The sequence below is a fragment of the Mytilus galloprovincialis genome, chromosome 4 (assembly GCF_965363235.1).
Source record: "Mytilus galloprovincialis chromosome 4, xbMytGall1.hap1.1, whole genome shotgun sequence".
NCBI classification, from domain to species: Eukaryota; Metazoa; Mollusca; class Bivalvia; order Mytilida; family Mytilidae; genus Mytilus; species Mytilus galloprovincialis.
This window is the reverse complement of record NC_134841.1, coordinates 83,337,119-83,364,700: the sequence shown is the minus strand read 5'-3', so window position 1 is coordinate 83,364,700 and position 27,582 is coordinate 83,337,119. Positions and strand designations below refer to the sequence as shown.

The window sequence follows — 27,582 nt, the reverse complement described above, 5'->3', positions numbered from 1 at the left end:
AATCAAATTTGTGGAGATAATTTGCAGACCGACAAAAAGTAATTTGTTTTGGCTTCCTTAGAGTAAACATTGTGTTTGCAGACTATAGATATGGTTATCAGATTTACTGTATATATATCTTTTATAAATATTATAACGTTTAGAGCATTCTAAATTTATTGATTTGATGAAATCTATTCAGAATAGTCTTTTATGATAAAAGAGATGATTTTTCATTTCCTATCGTTATTATCCTTTTTTAGATGGTGACGTTCCCTTTTACGGTGTTTATATATCTCAACTTGTACGATTTGCTCATGTATGTAACAACATTTTAAATTTTAACAAGAGAAATTTAAGTATTACTGAAAAATTATTACACCAGGGTTTTCGATATCACAAACTAGTCAAAACATTTACTAAATTTATCATCGGTACAAGGACATCATTAGTAAATATAGCTCAATATGCAGACTTCTTATACGTTCAAGTATTTCACATCCAATCTTTTATGGAAATGTTCTTTATAAAGCACAAAAATGTCAGTATTCAACTCAGAAGCTAACAAAATTTTTAATATTGATTCACTTATAGGGTCTTTGCATCAGAACTAAACACATTCATTTAAAAACCTCTTGTTCATGAAGAAATATAGCTTTTATACCCCACATGCACAGGATTGATTTACTGAGGCATAGAACAGCAGTTGGTGGTACACTGGCAATTACCTCTGTAAATGAAGCGATTAGCAAAAATTGTCACCTTCTAGGTCCTATTGGATGAATAATCAATGAGACAGCAACTGAACAACACAGAAACAGCAAACACAGCTAGTGGTAGACATTCATCCTTCACCTATAGACAATTTTCCAAACTAAATAACAAGTTCTAGATTACCACTGTCTAGAAAAGTTATGAACGAATTAAACTGAGATTATCAAAAGATCTGTCATTAAAATATTCACCAAATAACAAAATATTATAAAAGTGTAAGGTATTGCTTGCGGGACTCACAAGTAAGTATAAGAGAAATTTGTTAAGCTTTTTGAATCTGTGATTATTTTGACAGAAAGATAAACATATCTGAGACAGTTTTCACTTGTGAGAGACGCATCGTAGCTTATTTTCCATCCGATCTTTAACTTAGTTTGGGCAATGTATCATGACAAGTAAATTGAATTAGAACTGTCATCCGTACCATATGGAATCCCTTTAACTCGGACACAACTTTCTAATTTGGCAAAACGAATCATTGATTTTTGGTCATTAACGGAGACATCTATTGGTCTTCTGTGGTATATGTATTGATAGGGAATATACCATCATATACAAAATGCAAATCACGTTGTTAACTGTTGTATTTACCAAGAAGAATTGATTAGTGACTGGATTCAAGGGTTTCTTCACTCTTGTCATTCTTTGTCTTTTCAGTGTTTTGACAAGCACAGCAGAGAATAAATTTGTAAGAAAGTGGAGTACTTGGATCTAACAGAAGACAGTTTTCATTGGGTAGAAAGGTATGAAGAGTTTACCTTATTTTGCACTTTTTCTGAAAACTTTGTCAAAAATTAGATTTGTGTTAATTGATTTGATGATTTTTTTTTTCAATACTTTAAGGCATTAAATGTTAATGAAGAATAAATCAAACTAGTTGCTTATAAAAACACTTTTTATAGAAACAGACAACATTTTTTTTTCACTTTATCAGTAGAATTGTCGGTTTATTTTTTAATTATGAGTTTGAATATACCTTTGATATTTTTCACTTCTGTTTTAAACACTTTCATAAATGAATTGGTACTTCTATTGTAGCAAATATGCGACCCAATGCAAAATTTTAAATCTAATTAATGCAATTTCAAAAACTTTATGAAACAATAATGACCATTGCAAGTTTTTGTTATTACAAGGGGGGGAATCTACGTCATCATGCAGGGTGTCGGCGAACCATTTTGTCGCTTCAAGGTAAGAAATTTACTTATTATGCCAGTTATATGAGGGCTATGATTATACAAAATAGTCCACTAAAGACTATATAAAGTAGAAAAATAAATGAGCCGTCGCTCAATATTATTGGTTATCTCAATTTTGCAAACACTTGGATACCAGTTTTAGGAATTGGGTCAACATGCAGGATATCGGCAAAATTTTTCATAACAATATCTTGATTATCAAGAACCGCCTACTTTATCAACAAATGAACATGTCCGAATTCTTTATTGTACTGGGGAAAATACTTGCTACTCATAAATATCCGTCATTATGGTCGAAAAACGTCTTATTTTTAAAAAATGGAAAAAGGATGTCGGCAACACATTGAATATCGAAGGATGTCGGGGACACACTAATATATACTATTTTTAACACATAGTGTTATTCAACATGTGACTAGATCTAATTTAAAACTAATGGTCATGACAAGCCGCAAATCAAATTCAAACTTGTGCAGGCGGAAACGATCGCGAATACAATCCGATGTTGAACAGCCTCATTTGTCATCAAAATAAAAACGCCTGGTAAAAATATTAAGTTCCCCAATGTCAATTACTGAAGAAATTTCAACAAAACTGCCAGTAGATTTGAGCAAATGTCACGATAGAGGACCAACAGGGCCATGCATTAGATTGTTTGTAGATGAACTTCAAAACGACATGTTACATGAAATGGAACATGAAATAAAGGATCCCCCAAAAAATGACAAACTACAAGAATTGATAGCACTTGCTCCTGCAGTTCTTCCGTATTCTAATGTGTGGTTGAACAACGTGTAGTTATATAAAATTGCTTTTTTAATATGGTATCTGGGATGACATTGCATAATTGTCTGGGTGGAATGCCTTTACCAGCATATAGTTTCCCATGAGATCTTTTTGTACTGTAGAGACATGAAAGTTCGATTAAAAAGCCTGCAAGTAAAAATGTAACGAAACGCACGCCTGGCGTATAAAATTTTTTTAAACCTGATACATTTTGTTAGCTATTATTAGTGTATTTCTCTGTCCTATATTTTCTCCCATTTTTTTGTTATGTAATCCTGTTAGGTAATATTGTCATTTTCATGTTAAATTTATCATTGCCATTAAAGTGGAAGGTTTGGTATGTCACAAAACCAGGTTCAATCCACCATTTTTTTGTTTCTTAAAATGTCCTGTACCAAGTCAGGAAAATTGCCATTATATAATAGTTCGTTTCTGTGTTTGTTGCATTTTAATGTTGTATTTCTGTTGTGTCGTAGTTTTCCTCTTATATTTGATGCGTTTCCCTAAGTTTTAGTTTGTAACCCGGATTTGTTTTTATTTCTCGATTTATGAATTTCGAACTGCGGTATACTACTGTTGCCTTTACTAAACACTCGGTAGATGTAGGGCCAGATGAAATGTCATATATATATATATATATAGTATAAAATAAACTCATCATAGATACCAGGACTAAATTTTATATATATGCCTGACGCGCGTTTCGTCTACAAAAGACTCATCAGTGACGCTCGAATCCAAAAAAGTTTTTAAAAAGGCAAATAAAGTATGAAGTTGAAGAGCATTGAGATCCAAAATTCCTAAAAGTGTTGCCAAATACAGCTAAGGTAATCTATGCCTGAGGTAGCATGAAAAGCCTTAGTATTTCAAAAAATTCAAAATTTTGTGAACAGTTAATTTATAAATAAAAAGACTTGGTCCAATAATTGACCCTTGTGGGACCCCTGGCTTAACTGAAACGAAATCTGACTTTCACCTTCTAAAACTTTTTTTTCTCGAATATTTACAAAAATTGAATCCTGAAATTGAGTGCATGAAATGGAAGCAAGCAAGGAAAACTAATCCTGTTTTTTTTATCGTATCTTTATTATGGTTGATATAATCAAAGGACACTTACATTGTTAATATATTAGTGTGTCCCCGACATCCTTCGATATTCGATGTGTTGCCGACATCCTTTTTCCATTTTTTAAAAAATAAGACGTTTTTCGACCATAATGCCGGATATATGTGAGTAACAAGTATTTTCCCGAGTACAATGAAGAATTCGGACATGTTCATTTGTTGATAAAGTAGGCGGTTCTTGATAATCAAGATGTTGTTATGAAAAATTTTGTCGATATCCTGCATGTTGACCTAATTTCTAAAACTGGTATCGAAGTGTTTGCAAAATTGAGATAACCAATAATATTAAGCGATGGCTCATTTATTTTCCTACTTTATATAGTCTTTGGTGGGCTATTTTGTATAATCATAGCCCTCATATAACTGGCATAATAAGTAAATTTCTTACCTTGGAGCGACAAAATGGTGGTCGTATTTCAATCGCCGACACCCTGCGTGATGACGTAGATTCCCCCCCTTGTATTACAAACCAGATACTCAATTTTTTTTTTTTGCATTACAATTTCTGCTCTGTTCAGTGACCAATTTTGCTAAATAGCAGTAATAGAATATTAAAAATCACATAACAACCTGTGTTTCTGAGTAACTTGATTTGTTAGTGTGAAAATATCTGTTAGATAAGAGGTTGCTCTGAATTTTATTGTCTGGGGTTGATGAAGTATAAAAAAGCGAAACTTAGGTGTGCTGTTTCTGGTGTGGTTGCTGCAGCTGCTATGTCAACAATGTACTTGTTTGTGATAAGGTCAGTTTATGTGGAACCACTCATGGTAAGTCAATGATATTGTTGTTGAATCATTAATTGGCACATCTAATTTTCATGGAGAAGTTTTTACCTCGCCCCCTCAGTCATGGTTTCCCCTCATTCCTGGTCTATTTACTTGGAAACTTTTCCTAGTGTATAAATATTAATTTGTTGTTATAAGGAGAGTTTAAGGGGAACCATTAGTGGTAGGTCAATGAAATTTTGTATTCATATGTATTAGCATTAGCACATCTCTTTTCCTTACAGATTATCTGGCCGGCCCCCTCAGTCATAGTCTATCGACTGTTTTGCATAGTTTACAAAGTTTGTAAATAGTTCATTTAAGGTCAATGAACTACTTGTGATAAGTAATAGCTATTTGGTATACAGAGGTATAGGCATTTACAAGTTTCATTTCCATGGAGATTATATGGCCCCCCACCCCCTCATAATGGTTCATTGACTTTAATTCTTTAACATAATTTACAAGTTCAAGTTTGTGTTTAATTTTGTTTTGATGAGAACAACTTATGATAAGTCAATGGTATAAAAAGATCAAGAGAATGTGAATATACCAAAAACTTATGGCCTGTAAAGTGGTAGAGAAAGAGGATATGGCAAAACAAAGTATTGACAAAAATCAGTTGGTTTACAGTAATTTGTATGAATCAGTTTTACAATTAGGCATTGGGTATTATTTATATAGTAGTTTAACATTACAAATAGAGAAACAAAATTAAGTAACTCTTCAGTTTGTTTATGGAATAATCAGTGATTACAGAAAACCAAAAATCACTGGGAATCAGTCAGATATATAAAATGTCTTAATAAACCATGCAACATCAGATTTACCTAAGAGCCATCTTGCAATAAGTACCTTATCATTTGTCAATGAAGAAGATGAGTTAGATGACTTTACAGAAAACCAGTTTCCTTTTCTAGACCAATTTAATCATGCTTATAAGATTGTTACAGTGTGGTAACCATTAATTTACATCGTATTAATAGGATTTTGTCTGATTCTTTATAAACCTCCAAGGAAACGTTGTCATAAGCATATATTATCTGTTAATTATTGTCATAATATGGAAATAAGGTTTGTAATGCGAGGAGATAGTACTTTTTGTTCTGTAATTTCTAAACATAAATCGCAGCAAGTGACAAACCTTCTTCTAGGCCATGTTACGTATAATGACATTAATACTTAAAGAAATCCAGTTAAGTCAAGAGTAATTCCATAAAAAATCTTTAATTTTGTATATAAGATGATCTTCTTCGACAGAATAATTTGACCATTATTGAGATGAGTTTGTAAGACAAGTATAGTCCATTACTGTCTTATGATAAGTAGATGGATCATTGATTGTATATTCTGATCAATGATTCCCTGGTCTTTATCGCAATCATCTTGTCTGGGAAACAGCTAATACAGGAAAACATGCATGTCAAACACTCAATCGTTGACTGACTTTCTTAGGTTTTTATTACGTAATGGCATTTACAAAGTGAACAACCGAGAAGTTGGACAAACATGTCACACAATTTTGAAAAAACTAGGTGCATTAATTTGAGTTTGGATCCTCAGAAACTGTTTGGTTACTATAATCAAACTTTGTTCATAAAATTATAACAGAATACTGGATATCACTAAATATAAACAAGATATTATAGCGAACCCTATGATAGTTTTCCATAGATTCACCTGCAAGTTACCTGTCGATTTAAACTTTTGGCAGTTCTATTGTCCCATCTAACAAATACAACAGGTATTGTTCTCTGTGTAGTTTATTCACTGGGACCTTTAAATTTCTTCTAGGAGAAATATATCACTCATTGATTAATTTACCTGAACAAAAAATTGAACTGTCAATGATGAAAAAATACTTATACCAATACTAAGAAAGGACTCACAAAACTGCATGTGGTGTTGTATTTATTCAAAACCAAAAACTTGTTTTTAATGTGTTCAATATTAATAATGATTTAAAAATTAAAAGTTGATTTCTGATCAAATATTCAATAAATATTTTTGTGTGTTTGATAAATAAAAATTTGAATATTATTATTTTTAAATTAAGGTCTTCATAAACATAGTCTATAAATTAACAACAACAAAAACATGCAAATTCTTTGGAAAATACTAAAAAATGTGTCTAAAATATACTTTTTATTATTAAATCAGATTTTATATTGAACAGATTGAAAATATATTAATAGTATATTGAATAAATACAATATTGCATACAGTTTATGTGAGTTTATAGAAGTATTTCAATAAAAAAACAGATAATTTTTTGGTCAGGTAAATTAATCAATGAGTGATATATTTCTCCTAGAAGAAATTTAAAGGTCTTGGTGAATGAACTATACAGAGAACAATACCTGTTGTATTTGTTAGATGGGACAATAGAACTGCCAAAAGTTTAAATCGACAGGTAACTTGCAGGTGAATCTATGGAAAACTATCATAGGGTTCGCTATAAATCTAAGTACAAAGCAGTGTGTTACAATTAAAGGAACAAGTTTCTCAACCTTTTACAAGTTTGGCACACATAATTAGTATGAGTATACGTAGTGCATTGGATGAACAGTTCATTTCAATCATTGCACACAAAATCTCTTTGAAGAATTAAGAATTCTCAAGGATGTTCTGCTGAAGGTGAAGGTTTTATCGTTGTGTATGAGGTCATCAAATTAAAAAAAAATAATCTGTCATGCTAAAACTAGAGGTAGAAAATATATAGTAAGCATTATAATAAGCAGAGATGAACTGTGATGATTTACAAAGGTTATATTTTAAAGTCAAGGTCAAGGTGATATTTTACTCATCTGTATTAAATGATGAGCTGCAAATCAAGCTTCAGTTCTGTATGACTACTTTTCATGGAATATATGGCCTTTCATCTAATATGAAATAGCTGGGAGATAAAATAGTTATCCTACGAGGATGCGGTGTGTCAGTGTAAGATCACACCAATGGCCGGAGGCCATTGGGTGATCTATCATTGACACACCAAGTCAGAGTGGGATAACTATTTTACCTCCCAGCTATTTCATATTAGATGAATAACCATTTACAATTCATAAAATCTACTTTAGAACACCACACAGCCATTATTATATACTTTATATATTACTATATAATATATACCCTTTATGACCCCTAACATATGAAACCATGTCAACTCGCCCCACTGGCCAATTGTCTTACACTTATTCGCCACTTTCTAAAAAATTGTCCAACTCTTGTTTAAAAACTTGCCCCACTTATGAAAAAGGGTAAATTCCCATTGAACAACCAGTCTGACAACTCGCCTTATTCATGAAAAGGGTTAAAATACCACTAAATAAAGGTCTGCCTACTCTCCCACACTTAGGAAAATATCTTGCTTCCTTTAAAATATGTTAAATTACTGAGAGTTGGTATCCAGTTGTCCTAGTCTAGGGGTATGTGTCCTGGGTTGATATGCTAAAGAACTTGAGTTCGAGTCCCAGCATAGACAATGGATTTTTTCTACATAAGTTTTGAAAGTGTCTTCTCAATAAATAATTCTAAGTTTTATTATGGATTAGGCATTCCCGCCAAAATGTAACAGAACAAAGGAAAGCATGCAAAACAAAGAAACTCAAACTGGGGTGATCTGGAAGGGGTGATCAGGCTCAGATCAACCCTGGTAAAACAAAGGAGCTGGGATGTAATTATTCAGAAATAGTTCGGAACTTATTGGTGCTTCAAAACGAGAATATGCATCAAGATTAAAAAGGGTTGATAATGTGTTAAGTTTGTCTCTTGAATATGTGCATCAGTATTTTGTCCTCACAACCTATCAAAAAGGCTTCAACACTGAACATGAACCCTTACCATTTAGTCTTGATCTAAGGTGAGATATTCATAGCAAGCATACAATTCTTCATTTCTCTTACCATGCAACAAGCTTCATTGTAAAAACTTTATGTTCCTCCTTACAGGTGAAAAACAAGTTATTGGTAGAATTTCAAAGAATTTATTTTGATTAAAAAAATTTAGGTACTTCTGATTTGTGGGAAAGAAAATTAATTATTTCTAATTCATTTGTGCATTATTCATTCTTCGCTCAGGTAGAGAGATAAGATGTATTGATTTTTCACCTGATAATTTCAGTAATTATTCCGTTAAGATCTTATTTTATCTTCTTTGATTACGATTTATTTTGGTAACAAAGTGTTTTATCACAACAACAAGCTCTGTAATTATGGTCTGAACGGGGAGTCAATGTTTTATTGCAAGGTTGATGTCGTCAATTTACCTTAAAGTGTCTTGGCTAGATGTGATGCCCTGTATATTTTATAAGAGAAGAAATCTTAATAACATGTATTGTAGATTTCCAAGGAGAGTTATGAGCCATTGCCTACATCTGACATTTCATAACACTGTATTCAAAAAAGCCATTTGAAAGGTAGCTCCAGTAGTAGTAGTTTTTGCCACTCATTTCTGTGACATGACAATTAAGTTGTTTCTACTGTCAACATTAAAAAAATTCATTCAATAATAGACAATCAAAGAAAGTCTAGCCTCAACCTAAGAAAGTGTAAAAAAATATATCCATGTAATGTTGATCTGAAATTAAATATTGAAATTTCAATGGTATCTTTAGACGCAGAGTGAAAGACAAAATTTTCCTGTGCTTTGATTTGAAGTACACCAAAATAGTATCTGTAAAATACATGAAATAGGTTGCTACATATATAGAAATTCTGAAAACAATGACAAGTTTTAAAGCTTTATGTAACAATCATATTGTGCTAACATTAATACATAAGCAAAAGATTGTTTTTGGACTTTGATGCAGACTGTTTTATTCTAATTTTCAAAGACTATACTTTGTTTGATTCAAATCTATGTCATTTTGAAATTTAAAAATCCTATACCTACCATTCAAGATTATAAATATAACAACCAGATGCCACTATGCTATGTATGGAAGACATTTTTGAAATTCATATTTGAAAAAGCTGCTGTGCTTATTTTCATGACTATCCAAAGAATATAGTTAAAATATGCAAATAACTGAGGATTCATTTATTTTTTAGTGGGTATCAATCTCTGTGGATTGAGGATTCGTTTATTTTTTAGTGGGTATCAATCTCTGTGGATTGAGAGAGTTGTGAATACTTGATCTGTTGTTGTGACTTATTTTTGCATGCATTAGCCTGAATGGAATATATACTACTTTGTTGAATTCTTCTATTTGTGGTTAACCTATACAAATGATATCCACAATTATTGAAACTCAGCAAATAATAATAATGAATCAATTGTATGTGTTAAATATTGGTGCTAGAAATCAGATGCTAATTAATACATTCATACTTTTTTGTTATGCCTGCAATTAAGATTACAAAGGTGAGACATGGAGACATAGGGCTGCTATTTCCAATGTCTGTGTTGGTGGCAACAACCATTGTTTTACTTTATGATTAGTCTACGCTGGTGCAGTAGATCTCAGAATTAACAGTTTATTATTTATAGCAAAAATAGTCTATAAGATCTTTTCTATACACTTGGAAAAAAGTATTCACTTCCGTTGAAAACAATGTAAAATGACATGAATGTAGAATATGTATAATTTGGATTTTATTAAAAACTTTTAAACCGTTTATGGTTTAAAATTGAATTTGTGTTATGAACTTACAAATCAGGCAAAATGAAGACTTTATAGACTCATCATTAAAGCTGTACTGAAAAAGTTATCCAAGCTTTGTCTTGTCTTCTATACAGACATTTTTATAAAAGAAATTTTTACAGCAAACTAAACATCTGACACAGAAAATGTGTGTTAAACTAGGCAATTCAAACAGTTCTGAATGAGTTAAATGCATACAAAATAATGTATTTATTGCAGAACTAATATTTTTGAAAAATTTGTCCTTCAAAATTTGCATTTTTTGTAAAAAACGCGAAAAAACTATTTCCGTGCAGCTGTTATGTCCTATCCATGTAGCATTAATATTGGATGAAAAGTAAGTTAATACCCTGAATTCAATTTTAAACCATAAACAGATTAAAAGTATTTGGTAAAACCCAAAGTATAGCCATTCAACAATCATGTCATTTTACATTGTTTTCAATCGAAGTGTTACAATACTTTTTTTCAGGTGTATATACCTTCATATAAAAAAAAAGACAAATGCCCTGTATGATCCCTCATATACAAAAAACCTGTAATATAAGGTCCCTAATGTAATAAACAATTACCCTGTAAGATTCCTCATACAAAAAATTCCCTTAATGGCCTCATATATTAAACGTGCAGTTAAATAATACCGTTACAATTGTAAATGAAATTGAAAAGAACCCTCATCTGTTCAATTGATTCAGTTCAAACACCCATCAAGTTGCTACAGTTTAAAATATTAAACAATTATTGTTTTTCTATAAAATCTATAGGACCACATCAGCAATTCTTTACAAAGCAGATATTGATGTTAAGAACTTTATACTGAATGTTGAATAGGGGTATATCTGTCAGATAAAGTGTGGACTAAATGTATTGAAAACGTAGAGAAATACTATGATAGGCATCATTTATTGAACGCAGGTACCTTGTTAATTTGGACTAATTGTATTTTATTCACAAAATCAATTGAATTATGGGGCCCATGCACATGGGACATTCTTTTAATTAAAAGTTATATTGACCATATGGAGTAACGGTATTGACTTTAGCATAGAATAGTTGCATAATGTTTCTTAAACTAAGATGAAATTGATTAAAAGATGTTAATTAATAATAACATTTTCTTGTTGTAGTTGTGATTGGTTTATTGACATAACTTTCATTATAGCCATTGGATTTTTCAGTTTGAACTAAAGGTTACTTGTGGAAAAAAGAAGTATTTACTTACAAATAAGAGAAGGAAAAGGAGGAAAGAAAGATACAGGATTAATATACAATTTGAGGGTAACTATATCTATTTAAGTTTTGTAGAAATGGTAAAAAAATATATACTTTTATTGAATTAAAAAAGGTTTAGTTGAACCGTATAAAGCAATTAAAGGGCTGCTTTAATGGTAAAAAACAACAGAATAAATTCAATGCTTGAAACTGATTAGGATAATGACCATATGTCAACGTTTTCATGATTTCATATTACCATGTCTATTTTTCTGTTTGTCACAATATATGCCACATCATGTTTTTATATAAATGCTCATTTCTTGATAGAAAGGTTATTACCATTCTAGCTGGAAAAACAATGCGATATATCAGGGCTATAAAGCCTCTTCAATGAATTGCAAGTTTAGGATTTGTAATTGATAAGAAATGAAGTACTTTTCATGATAAAAGTTTATGTTTGTTTTATGCAAAATTTTCTATATTACTATAGCAACATTCTAGTAGCATCTGCATAATTATTGAGTATGTATCTCCCAGTTAATGCGTTATTCCAGAATCTTTGTTTCATATCATGTTAATTGTTTTATGAGATACTATGTGTAAGTGAAAAAAAAACAGTTGCAGATTTATTTTTTTTTGGGGGGGGGGGGGGGGGGGGTTGAATACAAGAGCTTTTGATGATGCATTGAAATTTTATCAGTAATTGTAATTATTTTTGAAACGATGATTTCTTTTATACCAGTAAGTAAGTAAAGGAGTAGAACCAGGAACCCAAATTAGCAGCCTTTTAAAGGTGCATTTTTAACTCTTCAATTGTTCTAGTAAAGTTATAGTGAATGAATAGGCTATTTGCCAATTCCCGTAATTAACCCTGTTATTAGAGATCCCTTTTTTAGTTGTCTCCGTTATGAGGGACATTAATTTTCATTTAAAATGGAGAGCTAGCAGAAAGAGCAAATTTTCCGGTGCGTAATGTGACTAATCTTTAAGGTTTTCAAATCTTTTAATTACATCAATTTGTTGTTTAGCTAAATACTTTTGACATCAGAAATTATTTTTCATGAAAAATTAATTAAACCGTCGCTACATCACTTTGAATTCATCATGCTTTGCATTGGCAAAAGCTGATTTTGTCCAGTATGGAACCAGTCTACAATTGATAAAGGGAAGTAATTTGTTTAAAAAGTGTGTAATAACAGAGTCAAATAGGTAATTGGCAAATGGACTATTTGCTAAGTATATATATATTATTGTTATGCCCTACTTAGGGGCATTATGTTTTTCAGTCTCTGTGTTTGTTCGTCTATCTGTCCCGCTTCAGGTTAAAGTTTTTGTCAAAGTAGATGTTTATAAAGTTAAGTCCAATCAACCTAGTACACATGTTCCCTATGGTATGATCTGTCTAATTTCAATGCCAAATTTGAGTTTTGACCCCACGGTCCACTAAACATAGAAAATGATGGTGCAAGTGGGGCATCAGTGTATAGTTAGACAAAATTCATATCTGCTTCAAGCTTAATTTTTTTTTTTTTTTAATTATAAACTAAAATATTCCTTTTATGTGCATAGTTTTACAAAAAAAATATATACATCAACCACAGCAGTCACAGGTATAACGTTGTGTTGCGTATGACTTGAAATTTATATTAAGATTTCCTCACCAAAAGAGACTGACAATTTCTACAGATTTCAGGATGTATGGCACTATCTTGTCTGCTGTATACTACATCCCCTTGTCAAAATTGATTTAAACCGCTGCTTGTGGTAAATATAATGATCAATGGTCAATAGCTTGTGATCATTAAGAGATTTTCTTAACCACAGTCTTTAGATGAAATTAGTTGAATACTAATAGTTAACTATAGTAAAAAGATACCATAAGATGCTTAATTGCTATGTTATGGATTATTTTATGTTATTAAATGGGATGTGTTTTCATATACATAATTGAATTGGTTTTTGTTGTTTCCAAATTAAAGTAACGAGTAGGTTTGATTTTTTATCCGATGAACAATTAGTTTGAGGGGATGTGGTAGTAATCATTTGACTTTATTAAATCTCCTATCAATGCTCAATATTATCAAAACTGGTATACTTATAAAAATGCTTTTGAAACTGATTATCTAGCTTTGAATTACATTTTTGTAAGATGAATTATTTCCAATATGATTTTGATACCAACATACTTACCAAATTATGTAGTGGAAGTTTAACATTAAATTTAGTAACAGGTTGCTATGACCATGATGACAATGTTCCATGAAAAAATCTTTTTGTAGATGTTGTAATAGTTATGAAAAATATTGAAGATGAATATCATTTTGTGTTTATTTGCCATGTATATAGAAGACTTAGATATTACTTTTTGATAAAATGTAATTGTTCATGGCCTAATGCACGAAAGCTAAAAACTTTCCTTACAAGCTGGGTCAAGAAGCTTAATGAGAAAACTATATAACTATTCAAATGCACTTGAAAACCTTAGTACACAGGTCATCAGTTAATATTGTGTATATGTTATAATTAGTTATCTTTGCATACTTTGATTGTTCTCTGTATTCAGTCATATTGGTCATATATATATACCTTGTTATTTAATTACTGCAGCAATATTGTTGCTTGCTGAGATTAAATAGTGTTTGTATGTTTTTTACCAGAAAATAAATATGCATTTTATTTGTATAATGTAATGGTTGGTTTAGATTTTTTATAAAAAAGAAAGATATGGCAAGATTGCCAATTAGACAACTGTCTAACCAGGGATATTGATATGCATAGCCATGACTCATTTCTTTTATGAAGTAGATGTTTGGTATACATCAATTAGACAGCCACCCAGAATTTTTGTTTATTAAAAGTGTTCTAGATAGGGTGACATCAGAGCCTAAAAGCAGCAAATGATTTGAACTGTTTTGTGTTACGGTTCTTCTGTGAATTTTTGTAGGAAAAAGTCAGAACATTTGCTTACTAGAAACATTTAAATAGAATTGAAATGTTTTAGAGCTATCAACATTTCTACCTTTCTTGTAATGTATCGTATTAATCAAAAGCCAACTTAAAATTAAAACATGTTATTCTTGTGGCAGGATGAAAATCACCATAATCAAAACACATATTGTCTGCTTGACAGTAATACTACTGTTGTGCTACTGTAGCAGGAATATCAACAATTAATCTTAATTGTATGTTGTCAAAGATTTGCGCACATTAAATACTGAATTAACAGCATCTGTGATTAGTGGTATGAATTGTAATGAGCCTCTTGTTTCTTTTCGATATCAAGAAGAATTATTATGCAAAGTCACTTTCGAAACAGAATAATAAAATTGAATAATCAGCATTTATACACTAAAGATGTAAAGGAATTGTATATGTAAATGATTTTTCAATGTTACATTATATATCCATCAAGGCTTGTTATTCTCTATGTTGTATTTATAATCTTTATTATATTTTATGTAATTGTTGTGACCCTCCTTTCATACAAACATATGCCATTACAATAAGTAGTCTGTTTACATCAGAAAGCTTTTTACAAAATAATCTTATTTCCAACATTCCATACAGTCCTTGGCAAACCACATTCCTGTCAATGGTAGGGGATAAAGTTCAGACTTTTTCTCATAAGCATTGAATTGTCAGATTATTTTTCTCATAAAATCAATGGGAATAAAATATTTCAGAACTATATTGATTGTGTCTTGCATATTGTCAATTTTCTGTGAAACAAATTATACTTGAAATATTGGTTTATAAACGATCAAATGCAATCATTTCACAATCTTCTCAAAAATTCTAGTATTGGTCTCCATCATCCTGTAAACATTATATAGAACAATCAAGCAATACACAATGTTTTTTGTGTGTTCCAGACAGTTTAACAACCGAGCAAAGTTATAAAGTGTGATCGTCTTTCCAAAGGTGTAAATTTATAGAACTGTTTCTATATTTTATACCTTAGTCATTCAAGTAATGGTTGCATTGGTTGGATAGTACGTAATCATGAAAGCTACGATTGCTGTGTAAATATTGGATATTCTTGTGTTTGTTTAAGAGCTGCATCAGTCTATGATCAAACTTTGTATGTGGTAAATATAAAACTAAGGAGACGTTGTGGTATGATTGCCAATGAGACAACTATCCATCAAAGTTCAAATGAAATGGATGTAAGCAATTATAAAGCCCTGTTGTATTATGGATTATGATGATAACTGCAAGGCCATTTTTTAAAAACTTTTCCATAGTAACAATTTTTTGTTTTCCGCTGCTCCAAAGGAAATTTGGTATCAACATTTATTAATAAAATTGTAGAATTGCCAATTAGACAACTCTCCAACAGAGATGTAAATCAATTCAAAAAAGAAAACTAACTGCCTCAGTGCCTGATTAATGTAATAAACAATCAATGAAAATTAAATATAATATATAGCAACAAACTACAACCACTGAATAAGAAGCTCCTGACTTAGGACAGGCAAATACAGAATGTAGCCTGGTTAAACATGTTTACCAGTGCACCAACTCTCCCCTTGCCTGCAACAGTGGTATAACAGCTCAACATAAGAACAAACTATAAACTCATCAGAACCATACAAAGCACAAGAAAACAATTAACAAAAACACAAAAGACAGTACAGATTTTAGAGTATTTAAAGTGAAAGATATTAGCATTCTAAATTGTAAATAGCTATTGTACATTGATAGCTGTTTGGTTCCTGAATATTATATCTGTGTAACGATAATTGTGCAGTAACTCAACTTCTTAACTTTTATGCCACACCTAGGGGCATTATTTTGTTCTGTTTGTGGGTCCATTCATTTGTTCCTTGTTTGTCAGTTTGTCTGTCCGTCCGTCCCCCTTCAGATTAAAGTTTTTTGTCAAGGTAGTTTTTGATAAAAATTGAAGTCCCATCAACTTGAAACTTCGTACACATATTCCCTATGATACAATCTTTCTAAGTTTAATGCCAAATAATTTTACCACAATTTCAGGGTCCACTTAACAATAAACATAGAAAATAATGGTGTGAGTGGGACATCCATGTACTATGGACACATAATGACATTCTTGTTTTATTTTTATTTAATTTTTTTTTTTAGGGGGAGGGGGGAATACTTCATGCGTTTAATTTTTTTATATAATCTCAGAGCAAAATCATTCTTTTGGTTGCTGTCATTGCTATATGCTAGCTAGGTTTAGTGTTGTGTTTACGCTTTTTCATATTTTGTATGAAAGTTTGCTGAAGTTAATCCTCCTTTTTGGATAACATTTCATACGTCTACAGTAAACCATGTCTAACAAATCTATAATTAAGTTATCTTATTATAAAAATTACAATGAAACAGTAGTTATTCAATACCAATAAAACTAGATTACAATTTAGATACATATTTATCAGAGTAATCAGGGATAATTGAATTACTTTTATGCCAATGGCATCTTATAGCGGGAATAATTTTATGAAATTAGAAGCATTTTTATGGCAGAATAATATTCAACAGTGTACAAATATCTTTGTAATTTCCATAAAAACACAAATGTCATCAGTTTATTGAGGTTGACAGATCTTACAAGATCTACCAATTACCTGTGTTGAGATCAAAAGACAATTATAGATTTCCCATCAAGAAAAGGTTTTATATCCCTTTGAAATGAACACTGATTGTTACATAAAAGGATGCTGTCGTAGTTTGCTTGTAAAATTTCATTATGCATTCATTTGATCCGATTTTCATTGATATGCTGTAATTAACTAAGACTTTAGAAGAAGTTATACTCTTATGGTTGGATGGTAAGTCAGATTTTACATAGATTTCGGTAAAAAGAAAAAACATTTAAATTATACTGTTATGTTTTTAATAAGTATTAACACAATCAGTGGATGTTGAGTCTAGATATATGTTTTCATAATAGGGTAAGTTGAGCCCTACTTTTAGACTACAAAAATTGAATTTGATAAAAAAAAATGTTGCTTTTGGATTTAAAAAAAATATATTACCGTTACTACCAATATGCACAGTTGATATTGACATGATTTTGAATGGTATTTTTGTCTAAGTTTCAAATTTCAAAATTTGTACATTATATGCTGTAACAATCCCTCACTGACAACTTCAAAATTAAGGATTGGTTCATGACTAAAGCTTTGTAAAGGTGTAATACCACCAAATCATGGTACGTCATATTCGGTTGTATACGAAAATAGGTCGAAAAAAATATTCCCTTGAATTTGACAGTTGAAGATAATTATTAATCCTACATTTTATTGCAGTAAAACATTTCTGTGTCATAAACATATGTTTTGGGTATTTCATGCACCATTATTTTTATATTTGGGGTTTCTATAGAATATTTTGTAAAACTTGAGGTTACATGGTTACTAAATCTTGTACACAGGTTAAATAAGGGGAGAAATTTGATTGGTTAACTTCCAGTGATGGTTATTTTCTTATATGCAATGAAATGTAACTTTTTATGTTATGTGAATTTTTTTCTATAGTACAGGACAGGATAAAACTTTATTCATGCCAAGTATTTCTTTATTTGAAACAAAGATAAATTTTGCACAATTTTTTGAAAAGTGCAAATTTAACAAAGACTAATAGGGGAAGTCAATGGTGGTATTACACCCATACATCAAGAACTATGTCAAACCTATATAAAATTTTGTTGACCATAATACAATATCCAGGGAAATATTTTTTTTATTTTTTTTTTCATGTATTTTTTCTTCCCATTATTCTAATATTTGGAATGTTAACATTTTGATACAGTCTGAGGTTTGATGTCTTTCAGTCAACAACAACTTTGTCAAACATACATGCATTTTTATTATCAAAAGATAGTATCCATTGTAAAATTTTAAAAAAACATTTATTTTTATATTTCAATAATTATAGGACTTGGGTATATTTTTGCTATATGTAACATGTAGATACAGTCTGGTGTTAAAGTTTGTAAGATATCATTAACTTTGTCAAACCTTCATAGAATTATATAAAACATTTGCAGAATCTTTATTATGATTAAGAGATAATGTCTGAAGCAAACTAATGTATTTTACTGGTAGATGGACTTACATTTTTGCAATAAACATTTACAGACAGTCTGGAATTAATTTTTTCAACATTAAAGTCATATGAAACGAGTGAGCGGTGAAAAATAATGTTTATCCAATTTTTGAACCAATGTATATATATATCATAAACTTAGTCCTCTGTGCACAATTTTTTTCATTTTTTACGCAAATATATCGTATAATCGTCAATTTTTTTTCTCTCTGTCTGTTATGATTTGACAAATATGGCTTCTCATTAAATGCCGTGTTTTGAAGCCGAAGTTTACCAATTGTCACCTTATAGTAAACAAATAACAAAAAGCAGGGTCTTCAGCACGTGTTTAACATGTACAATCAGATAATTGTTAATTTTAATGACAGATTCATGCGTATTGCAATCACCAGATTTTTACGAGGAGGGTTACGCTCAGGTCACTATTCATACGCAAAATATGTCGGTGAATTGCTTCATGAATTTGCTTCCTGAAGGTAAACTTCTTCTAAATGTGGACAAATTAAAGAATTTTTCTCAGAAAAAAGTATATGTACATAAGTTGTATAATAAAAACTATCCATTTAGTTATAAAAAACAAATGCATATTTTTTTTTAATTTGAGGTTTCTTATGACTTTAATAATTTGTAAACCTTCATGAATTGTCTTTTTATAATATATCTATGTAGATTAATATTTATACAGTTAGGTTATGTTAGTGTCAACTTTTCTCTAAAGAATTTAATTGTTGGACATACAATAACAACTTGTCGTAGCATGTTTCATTGAACTATTGTATGAGGAAAAAAATACCATTTATAACTTTCTTTTCAATGTTGAGTGCCAAATTTATAATTTTTATAAATTTTATTTGTCTGGATTTTAGATGTTGCTCTGCAAGTGTTGGACATTCAAGTTTGTTTATAACTTGATTTACATAAGTAAATCATCATGGTATTTCCATAATTGGCAAGTAAAAATCAAAGACAATGGTCTGGAAAGCCCACTACATCACAAAGCAGAGTTTTATTACTTTTTTTTATATTCTTTAGATCTATTCTTGTTAGTTTATATTTATTTAGTTTCAAATTACAGAATTGATTTAGACATTTCAATCAGTGAGCTGTACATTTAGATTTTGTTAATTTGTGTTTTGTTATTTGTGACATTTATTGTTTTCTATTGTTAGAAAACAGAGCAGTACTTTATTGACATTTAAAAGTAATTTTAGTGGAACCTGACTGATTAAGAATCTCTTCCACTTGTTTTTTTTTTCTTTAGTGCAAGTTGGGGTTGTAAGCATTTTTCTGTAATGAAAATAGGGTTGATAGCAAGTCATACTATCCGTTATATAATTTGTACATGTTAATTTAGATTTTTTACTTAATACCCAAATTTCTGAGGATACAATAATTAATGTGTAAACCTATTTTCATTTCATTTTGCATTTTATCTTCAGCTGCTTGAATACCTGGAAACTGAAATCATTTGTGTAAAGGAGAAAATATCTGCTTAGAAAACATTGATCAAAGTCCATTTCTTAGATTTGAAAGAGGTAAATTTTTGCAATTATGGTTTTAGCATCTGAATTTTTATGGCCCAGCTGTAGTGAAGAGGGCATTAAATTTTACCCTTGTTCGTCTACGTACGCTTATATATCCCAAAATTGGTTTCTGTTCTCTAACTTTAGTTTGCCTTAAACAATGAAACTTATACACAATGCTTATTACCAAAAAAACACAGATCGAGTTTGAATTTTGGTGGTGTCACTTTTACTTTTCTATTGTTATGCCCCTTTACAAATGGAAAAATTGCTGAATTTATTGTTTCTGTTCTCTAACTTTAGTTTGGCTCAACCAAATGTTATGATACACAAAGCTTATTACCAGGAAGCTCAGATCAAGTTTTCATTTTGGTAGCATCTCATTTACTTTTCTTCAGTTATATCTATTTTAACTTTATATTATATGAAAGGGGGCTTTATCTGTGTCCCATGAACAGATCCCCGTTTATTTTTAATTAGTTGAAAGAGTTGACAATTTTCAACAAAATTGGATAACCTGTGTATGGTTAATTGTGCATAATTTTTTTTTATTATTACTGATGCTTGATATGGTAGTCTTGAGGTAATTATTTTAATTGTCATACAGTCATAGACTTATTTTGTCTGATCCCCAATGACTTGACTAAATATGTTCATTATACTACTTTTTGCATATAAAGTAAAATCAATTTAACAAAATACCTTACACAATCTAATTACAGTTATTTTTAATCATTCATTTATTTCCATTTAGGGCTTAATTTCAGTTAGATGATCATAGAACATTTATAAACATAATCATAGAACATTTATAAACAGGATCATAGAACATTATAAACATGAGCATAGAGCATTTATAAACATGAGCAAAGAACCTTTTTAAAACATGAGCATAGAATGTTATAAACATTAGCATAGAACATTTATAAACATGAGCAAAGAACCTTTTTAAAAAATGAGCATATAACATTTATAAACATGAGGATAAAACATTTATAAGCATGATTATAGAACATTTATAAGTATGATTATAAAACATTTATAAGCATGATTATAAAAAATTTATAAGCATGATAAAAAAAAATTTATAAACATGATCATAGACCATTTATAAACCTGAGCATATAACATTTATAAACCTGAGCGTAGAAAATTAATAACATGAGCATAGAGCATTTACAACACATGATCATAGAACATTTACAACACATGATCATAAAACATTATAAACATCAGCATAGAACATTTACACACATGAGCATAGAACATTATAAACCTGATCATAGAACATTTACATATAAGCATGATACATTTACACACATGATCATAGAACATTATAAACATCAGCATAAAACATTTACACACATAAGCACAGAACATTTACAAAGCATGATCATAAAACATTTGATAACATGGGCATAGAACATTTACACACATGAGCATAGAATATTTATAAACATGATCATAAAACATTAAAAAAAATCTAGATTCTATATTTTTCAATAAGTTTATCATGCAAATGATAGATTTGTTTTAGTTTCTTTGCCTCTGACAGTCTGTAATTTGTTTATATTAACCCTCACCTGGCGGTTTTGATTAGAGGAAGTAGTGTTAACAACATCAAGCTTCTTTAACTTGTAGTGATTTGTGAGCACTTGCTCAAAATTGAAGGTCTGACAGTTAAGTCAAGATAAAGAATTGGAAAATAAAGTGATTGTCCATTGCATTGGATTTTGTCAAGTGTTATTAGAGATTTGATGTCTAGAACTAGTGCATCATGTTCTGTCTGTTCCATTATCACAGAATATATACTTTAAAATTGAGTGTTTCTTCAGTACAGTCTGTTGTTAATTTTCACACTGATTAATAGGAAATTGTTATGTAATAAATTAGAAATGTAGAATATCACAAATTTTTAATTATATCTATGAATTTTCTGATATAAACATTAGAAAACCACTGTGAACTTTTGCCTTTTTACTATAAAATCAAGTTCAGTAAGACTTATTTATTTCTAGTTTAGCTTTTAAATAAATTTCTTTCTTTTTTTCTCATTTCAATTTGTTATAAGCAAAATTTACATAAGAATTTATGATTGAAATTTGTATGGTAATTTGTTCAAAATGGCATATAAATATTTTGTTAAAAAGTGTTTAATGCTTAGATATCATCTAAACAAGATACCGGTACCTAATACGTACAGAATATGGACAAAAATAAACATTGAGTGTTTGTCACAAATCCCACCTGTCAGTTTATTGTCTGACCATTAATAGCTCAGTAGGGTGCTCCAAATGAAGGAGGAATGCATTATTCTTCATTAGCACTCAAGGTTAAATTCCTAGGATTCTTTTATAGTTTCTTAGTTTTATTTCTAATTTAGCAAGTCATTATTAAATTTTTCTAAAACTTTTCTAAGTTTTTTTTTGTAACATGATTTTATAATGGTAAATATTTAAAATACTAAAATATTTGACAGTGAAAGAAGACATCAACTACCAAATTGCAACTACAGTTAAAACCATTTTTGTTTACCAAAACAAATAACACATGATCCAGATGCTTTGGCACAGGTTCAAAATTTGATTGGGTTAAACAATTTTAAATGCACATGTACTCCCCACATTTGTCAGAACATACATGTAATACTTGCTGCTGAATATACAGCATTCATTGAATTAATCAAACCATTTTTATGGGCATTGAATTTCTTTTCAAAGAAATTTTTCTTATTGAGGCAAAAATAAGCAAGGAAAAGAGAGTATTGTTCTGGTTTTTATTGGGTTTTTTTTTTGGTGGATTTGTCTTTCTATTTGTTCCAACTGGTTGATTTATTTTTAGAACTAAGTAAATCTAATCTGTTTACCATAATTGGACTATATACTTGAATGTGCTTCAAATGGATTGATTGCTTTATAGAAATATATTGATTAGTGTTTTGAATTATTAATTGTTTAACCGCTGATCATGTGTTGTAATATAGGGCGTTAATTATTCACAAATTCATTGCAATTGTAGTATTGTTAGTTATTGATTATTTTTAACTAGAATGAATATATCAAGTTTGTGATCAGTGGCATATAATCCTTATATAGATGTAGCCAGTACAGTGAATGGAAAACTCAGGCTAATTTACCGTGCGGTTTTACACGTTTTTTACGTTAAGGAAATTGTGCTATTCTGACTGTCTCCGAGGATAGAGAGAGTTGGTATTGAAATTGAACTGTGTAAACAGCAGGGTTTTCCCATATTTCTGGACAGTTCTGATTAAAAAATATTGACATTCAATTACTGAGGCATCCAACTTTGGATACATCAATATTATTGTCATGTGAAATCATTGCTATTAAAACCATGCTTGACTACTCTGCAAACAAAACAACAGAGTACAGAATCAATGTTCTCCAAACTGTCAGTAATTCAGATATGTCATCTTGGAGATATTGGATTTATTTATAAGTATTGCATTTTACCGAAATCAAATAACGTGTGGATTAACAGCGTAGTTTGAGTCTCAGATAACACCTTATTTTTGCCGATACGTAAGTGTCAATTTAGATTAATTTTCTTGACTGAACATTTTATCTGTAGAATATTGAACTGATTTTGTCGTTGTGGTGAAGTTATTATAGTAGAAAATTTGTTCTGATATATTCTCTTTGACTATACCATTTGTTGTAAATCAGCTTTAACATTCTAGATTACCAATATTTTCTGCTAGATTGTATTATGTATGGTTGAATAATATTTATTAGAAGAGAGAAAGTTTTGTAATAGAATAGAAATGGCATATTATTTTCAGCTTGAATGATGTCAATTTTCTTCTAAGAAATTTGAATATTAATCTCAAGGTATGTTCTATAACTGTGTTTTTTTTAAAGACTGCATGTATCATGTAGCAAGGGTCTTCTCAAACTTAATGAACTAAAAGGTCAAATTAAATTGAATATTTAAAAAAATTGCACATGATACTTTTGTGTACTCTTTAAAAAAAAGGGGGGTTTCTATATGAGATGAGCCTTGGCTCTTGTAATAATTTGTTTATATTACATGTATTAAAAACATAAAAATGAGAATTAGTGTTTTCTATAGCACATGTTGTAATTCCAGAGAAAGAGAGTATAGTTATATGGACTTTTTCACTTTTTTTTGCACACATGTCAAGGAACATTGATTCAGATATTTTTACTTATTTTTTTCATTTCCACTTTAAATTGTTGATGCATATATATAGAAAGTGTGATATGTGCAATAAATTTTCATGTTACTTTAGCTGTAAAGCAAGGTACTGAAGTACTGAACCTCAGATGACTTTAAATTGTTGATGCATATATATAGAAAGTGTGATATGTGCAATAAATTTTCATGTTACTTTAGCTGTAAAGCAAGGTACTGAAGTACTGAACATCAGATGACTGTAAGTACTTGTGGCTGGTCACAAACACTTGTCTCAGAAAAAAATCACATCTCTATACCTGAAAGTGAGGTTAATGTACAGATACATTTTTTCAGAGACAAATTTGTGAGTGCATATAAACAGATAACAGGGAATTCAATTTTAATAACTATTATATTGTAGTGATACAAATCAGTGTACTCTGGTTTGTTGTTATACATTATATTGATGTTTGTATATTACAATTACATGTATACATATATGATTTTCATCCATTTGACTTGCAAAACATTCTATTCTACTATATTAATAACAGTGCAGTACAAGTGCAGGTGGACACTCTTCTGTAATAATTTGATTTTTCTTATAGATTGGATTTCTATTTTCCCGCCAAATGTTCAATCTCCCATGCAGAGTTATTGGTTCTTGAGAGAGAACTAAGACGGATAACTCTGCATGGGAGATTGCAAATGTTCTTGAGATATTCTTCCGCACGCTTTAACGCACCTTTTCTGTACGTGTGCATAAATATAAAGATTTTTACTTATAACTGCGGAACCATAGCTCTTATGTCCTTATCTTATTTTTTGACTATTTGCGGACCATGGTAAAACAACATTAGGACCTAACAGCTACGGTTCCGCAGCTATTTTACTTATACATATATTTATAGCGACAAAACATTTTCATATTATTAATTTATGTTCTTAAAAAACTATTTTTAGGAGTATCCATTGAAAAGAATAATTTATAAGAAGCTATAAGGAATGTTATTTTGCACTCGTTTATGTCCACATATTTATCATGTTTATAGATTGGTTACAATTCCAACACCAAAGTTAGGTAATGGAAATCTAGTTGACAGCAATACCAGAAAATTCCCTCACGGTCATCCGATGTAAAAATGTAAAAGAATCAAAAGAATCAAGTATCTACTGATATATAACATAATACATTTACACTTATATTACGTTTTCTTTTCCGAGTTAAACTGGTTTACCGAAGGACAAATCAGTGAAAATGACATCATTGAACAATTGGTTCATAATTGGTGACACAATATCATAAGCATCGTGAAACATGAAATGTCAGGAATATGCATGAATCTGGAAGTCTTTAACATACAAAACACATATATTTGTGCACTTTATTTGTAGAGGGGGAAATTGTTCATTGAGTCTTCTTTGCCAACTTAGTTCTTGACACATGGTGTAGGTATGTTGCAATCTAAAGTTTTTCTTGTATTATTGTACTTAAAGTTACTGCGTTATTGAGGTAGACCCCCAATCACAGTTCCTCTAATTTCTTCTTTTTTTTTTTTCACCTATTTTCCCCTTTGAATTTTATGAGAGAATATACATAAGATGACAATCACATGTATACATATTTTCTTGCAGTTAGTCAAACTTATTTAAAATTATCAAGAGCTTTTTAAAAAGATTATTTGGAAACGAAAACTGCTGAAGCAGAATCTTTAAATGTCAGACAAAGTCACCTTATCCATGCTGTTTTTTGCAAAACTAATTACAACCTCAAACAATTTTTGAAATAGCTTTTAGAACTTTGGATGACTAGACCAATTTCAAGATAATTGCAAAACATATGAATGATTTCCTCTCTATAAATAGGTAGTTACAATTTAGTAATTGATGACCGACTGTGCAAGGGATTTATAGCCAGTCTAGGTCATTAAATACTTCCATACATGTTTAATTGATGAGGTTGAAATCAAGATGGACAGTATGGTATGACCATGACCCTTTGAAGATTCATAATTTCATCATTCAAAATCTACATTTAACTAGACAGTTTTTAGGAAACTTTTTCATAAAATGAAAAAAAAAAAATCATAAATAGATGCATCAAAGTACACCTATAAATACCAGTTTCCTATTACAGTGGCATGGACGACATTAAATAGTTAAGCATGAGATACAAAGCAGAGTAATGACTTTCTATAAAAACCATAGAAAAGCCAAGTTTTCAGCTTGTTTTCTTCAGGATTTCTCTCAAGGTCAGGTTAGCAAATATATTGCTTAATTGATAGGTTATCAAGGCTTCTGAGACTAATCATACGAGGATGAACTTAATCATGTGAAAATCATCAACATTAATTCCCTTTTCTGCATGAAATTTAATTTGAATTGTTGATGGTATTTAACTGATTGTTTATAAGTTGAAAGGGAGAAAGCACAAATTGAACCTAGAGTCAAAAGTTTTTCAAAATTCCTGTAACCTTGAGATGTTGAGTGTATGAAGCACATTGCAGTTTTAGCATGAAATATGTCGTATTCATAATTTATAAACTAGAAAATGATCAGAAATTTAGTATAATGGCAAAATTTCACAATACATTTAATCAAACATGTTGATAATTAGTTAGACCACTTAAGCCTTGAGTTTAAGATATTCAAACAGAAAGTTGATTTTGTGTAAAAGACCTATGTTTTGTTTGTCTGTGAATTTTATTGGAATAAATATAATGTACAAATTTTATCTTTTAGAATAGTTTATAACAGGATTTCACATTTATTCATAGGTTCTGTCACTCAGAACTGACAGATTATATACTTATTTCTTGTGGTATTTATTATGAATAATCTTGGTAAGGAACTGTTACCCTCAGGAATATGGTTTTACAGTCTAGATGTTATATAATAAGTATTTTTTGTATTTGTATTCATTGAATTATTGACAAGCATTTAGTAGTTATATTAAATATAGTGTTCTTGATCAAACTGGTTTGATGTTGTATAATTCAGTTGAAAACATTGTCTTCTCTGTGATAACTATTATTCAATTAGTCTGGATGATTGTCATCGTTAACTTTTACAAAAATCTTCTCCTCTAAAACTACTGGGCCAAATTCAACCAAACTTGGCCACAATCATCATTGGGGTATAGTTTAAAAAACGTTTCTGGTGACCCGGCCAACCAACCAAGATGGCCGCCATGGCTAAAAATAGAACATAGGGGTAAAATGCAGTTTTTGGCTTATAACTCAAAAACCAAAGCATTTAGAGCAAATCTGACATGGAGTAAAATTGGTTATCAGGTCAAAATATATCTTCCCTGAAATATTCAGATGAATCGGACAACCCGTTGTTAG

The 27,582-nt window shown here is 30.2% G+C and overlaps 1 protein-coding gene across 10 annotated transcripts in view; it reads left to right on the top strand.

Moving 5' to 3' along the window:
* LOC143073179 (complexin-like) overlaps positions 1-27,582 on the top strand; it is an 80,170-nt gene that overhangs the window by 12,419 nt on the left and 40,169 nt on the right. For 4 of the 10 annotated variants that reach the window (XM_076248531.1, XM_076248529.1, XM_076248523.1 and 1 more), the window contains exons 3-4: positions 1,411-1,496; positions 11,447-11,546. The gene's annotated coding sequence lies outside the window, so the exon portion shown is untranslated. Of the gene's footprint in view, positions 1-1,346; positions 1,497-11,164; positions 11,184-11,446; positions 11,547-19,993; positions 20,090-23,182; positions 23,620-27,582 lie in introns of those variants that run through there. The other 6 variants (XM_076248525.1, XM_076248524.1, XM_076248526.1 and 3 more) reach the window with 6 other exon arrangements.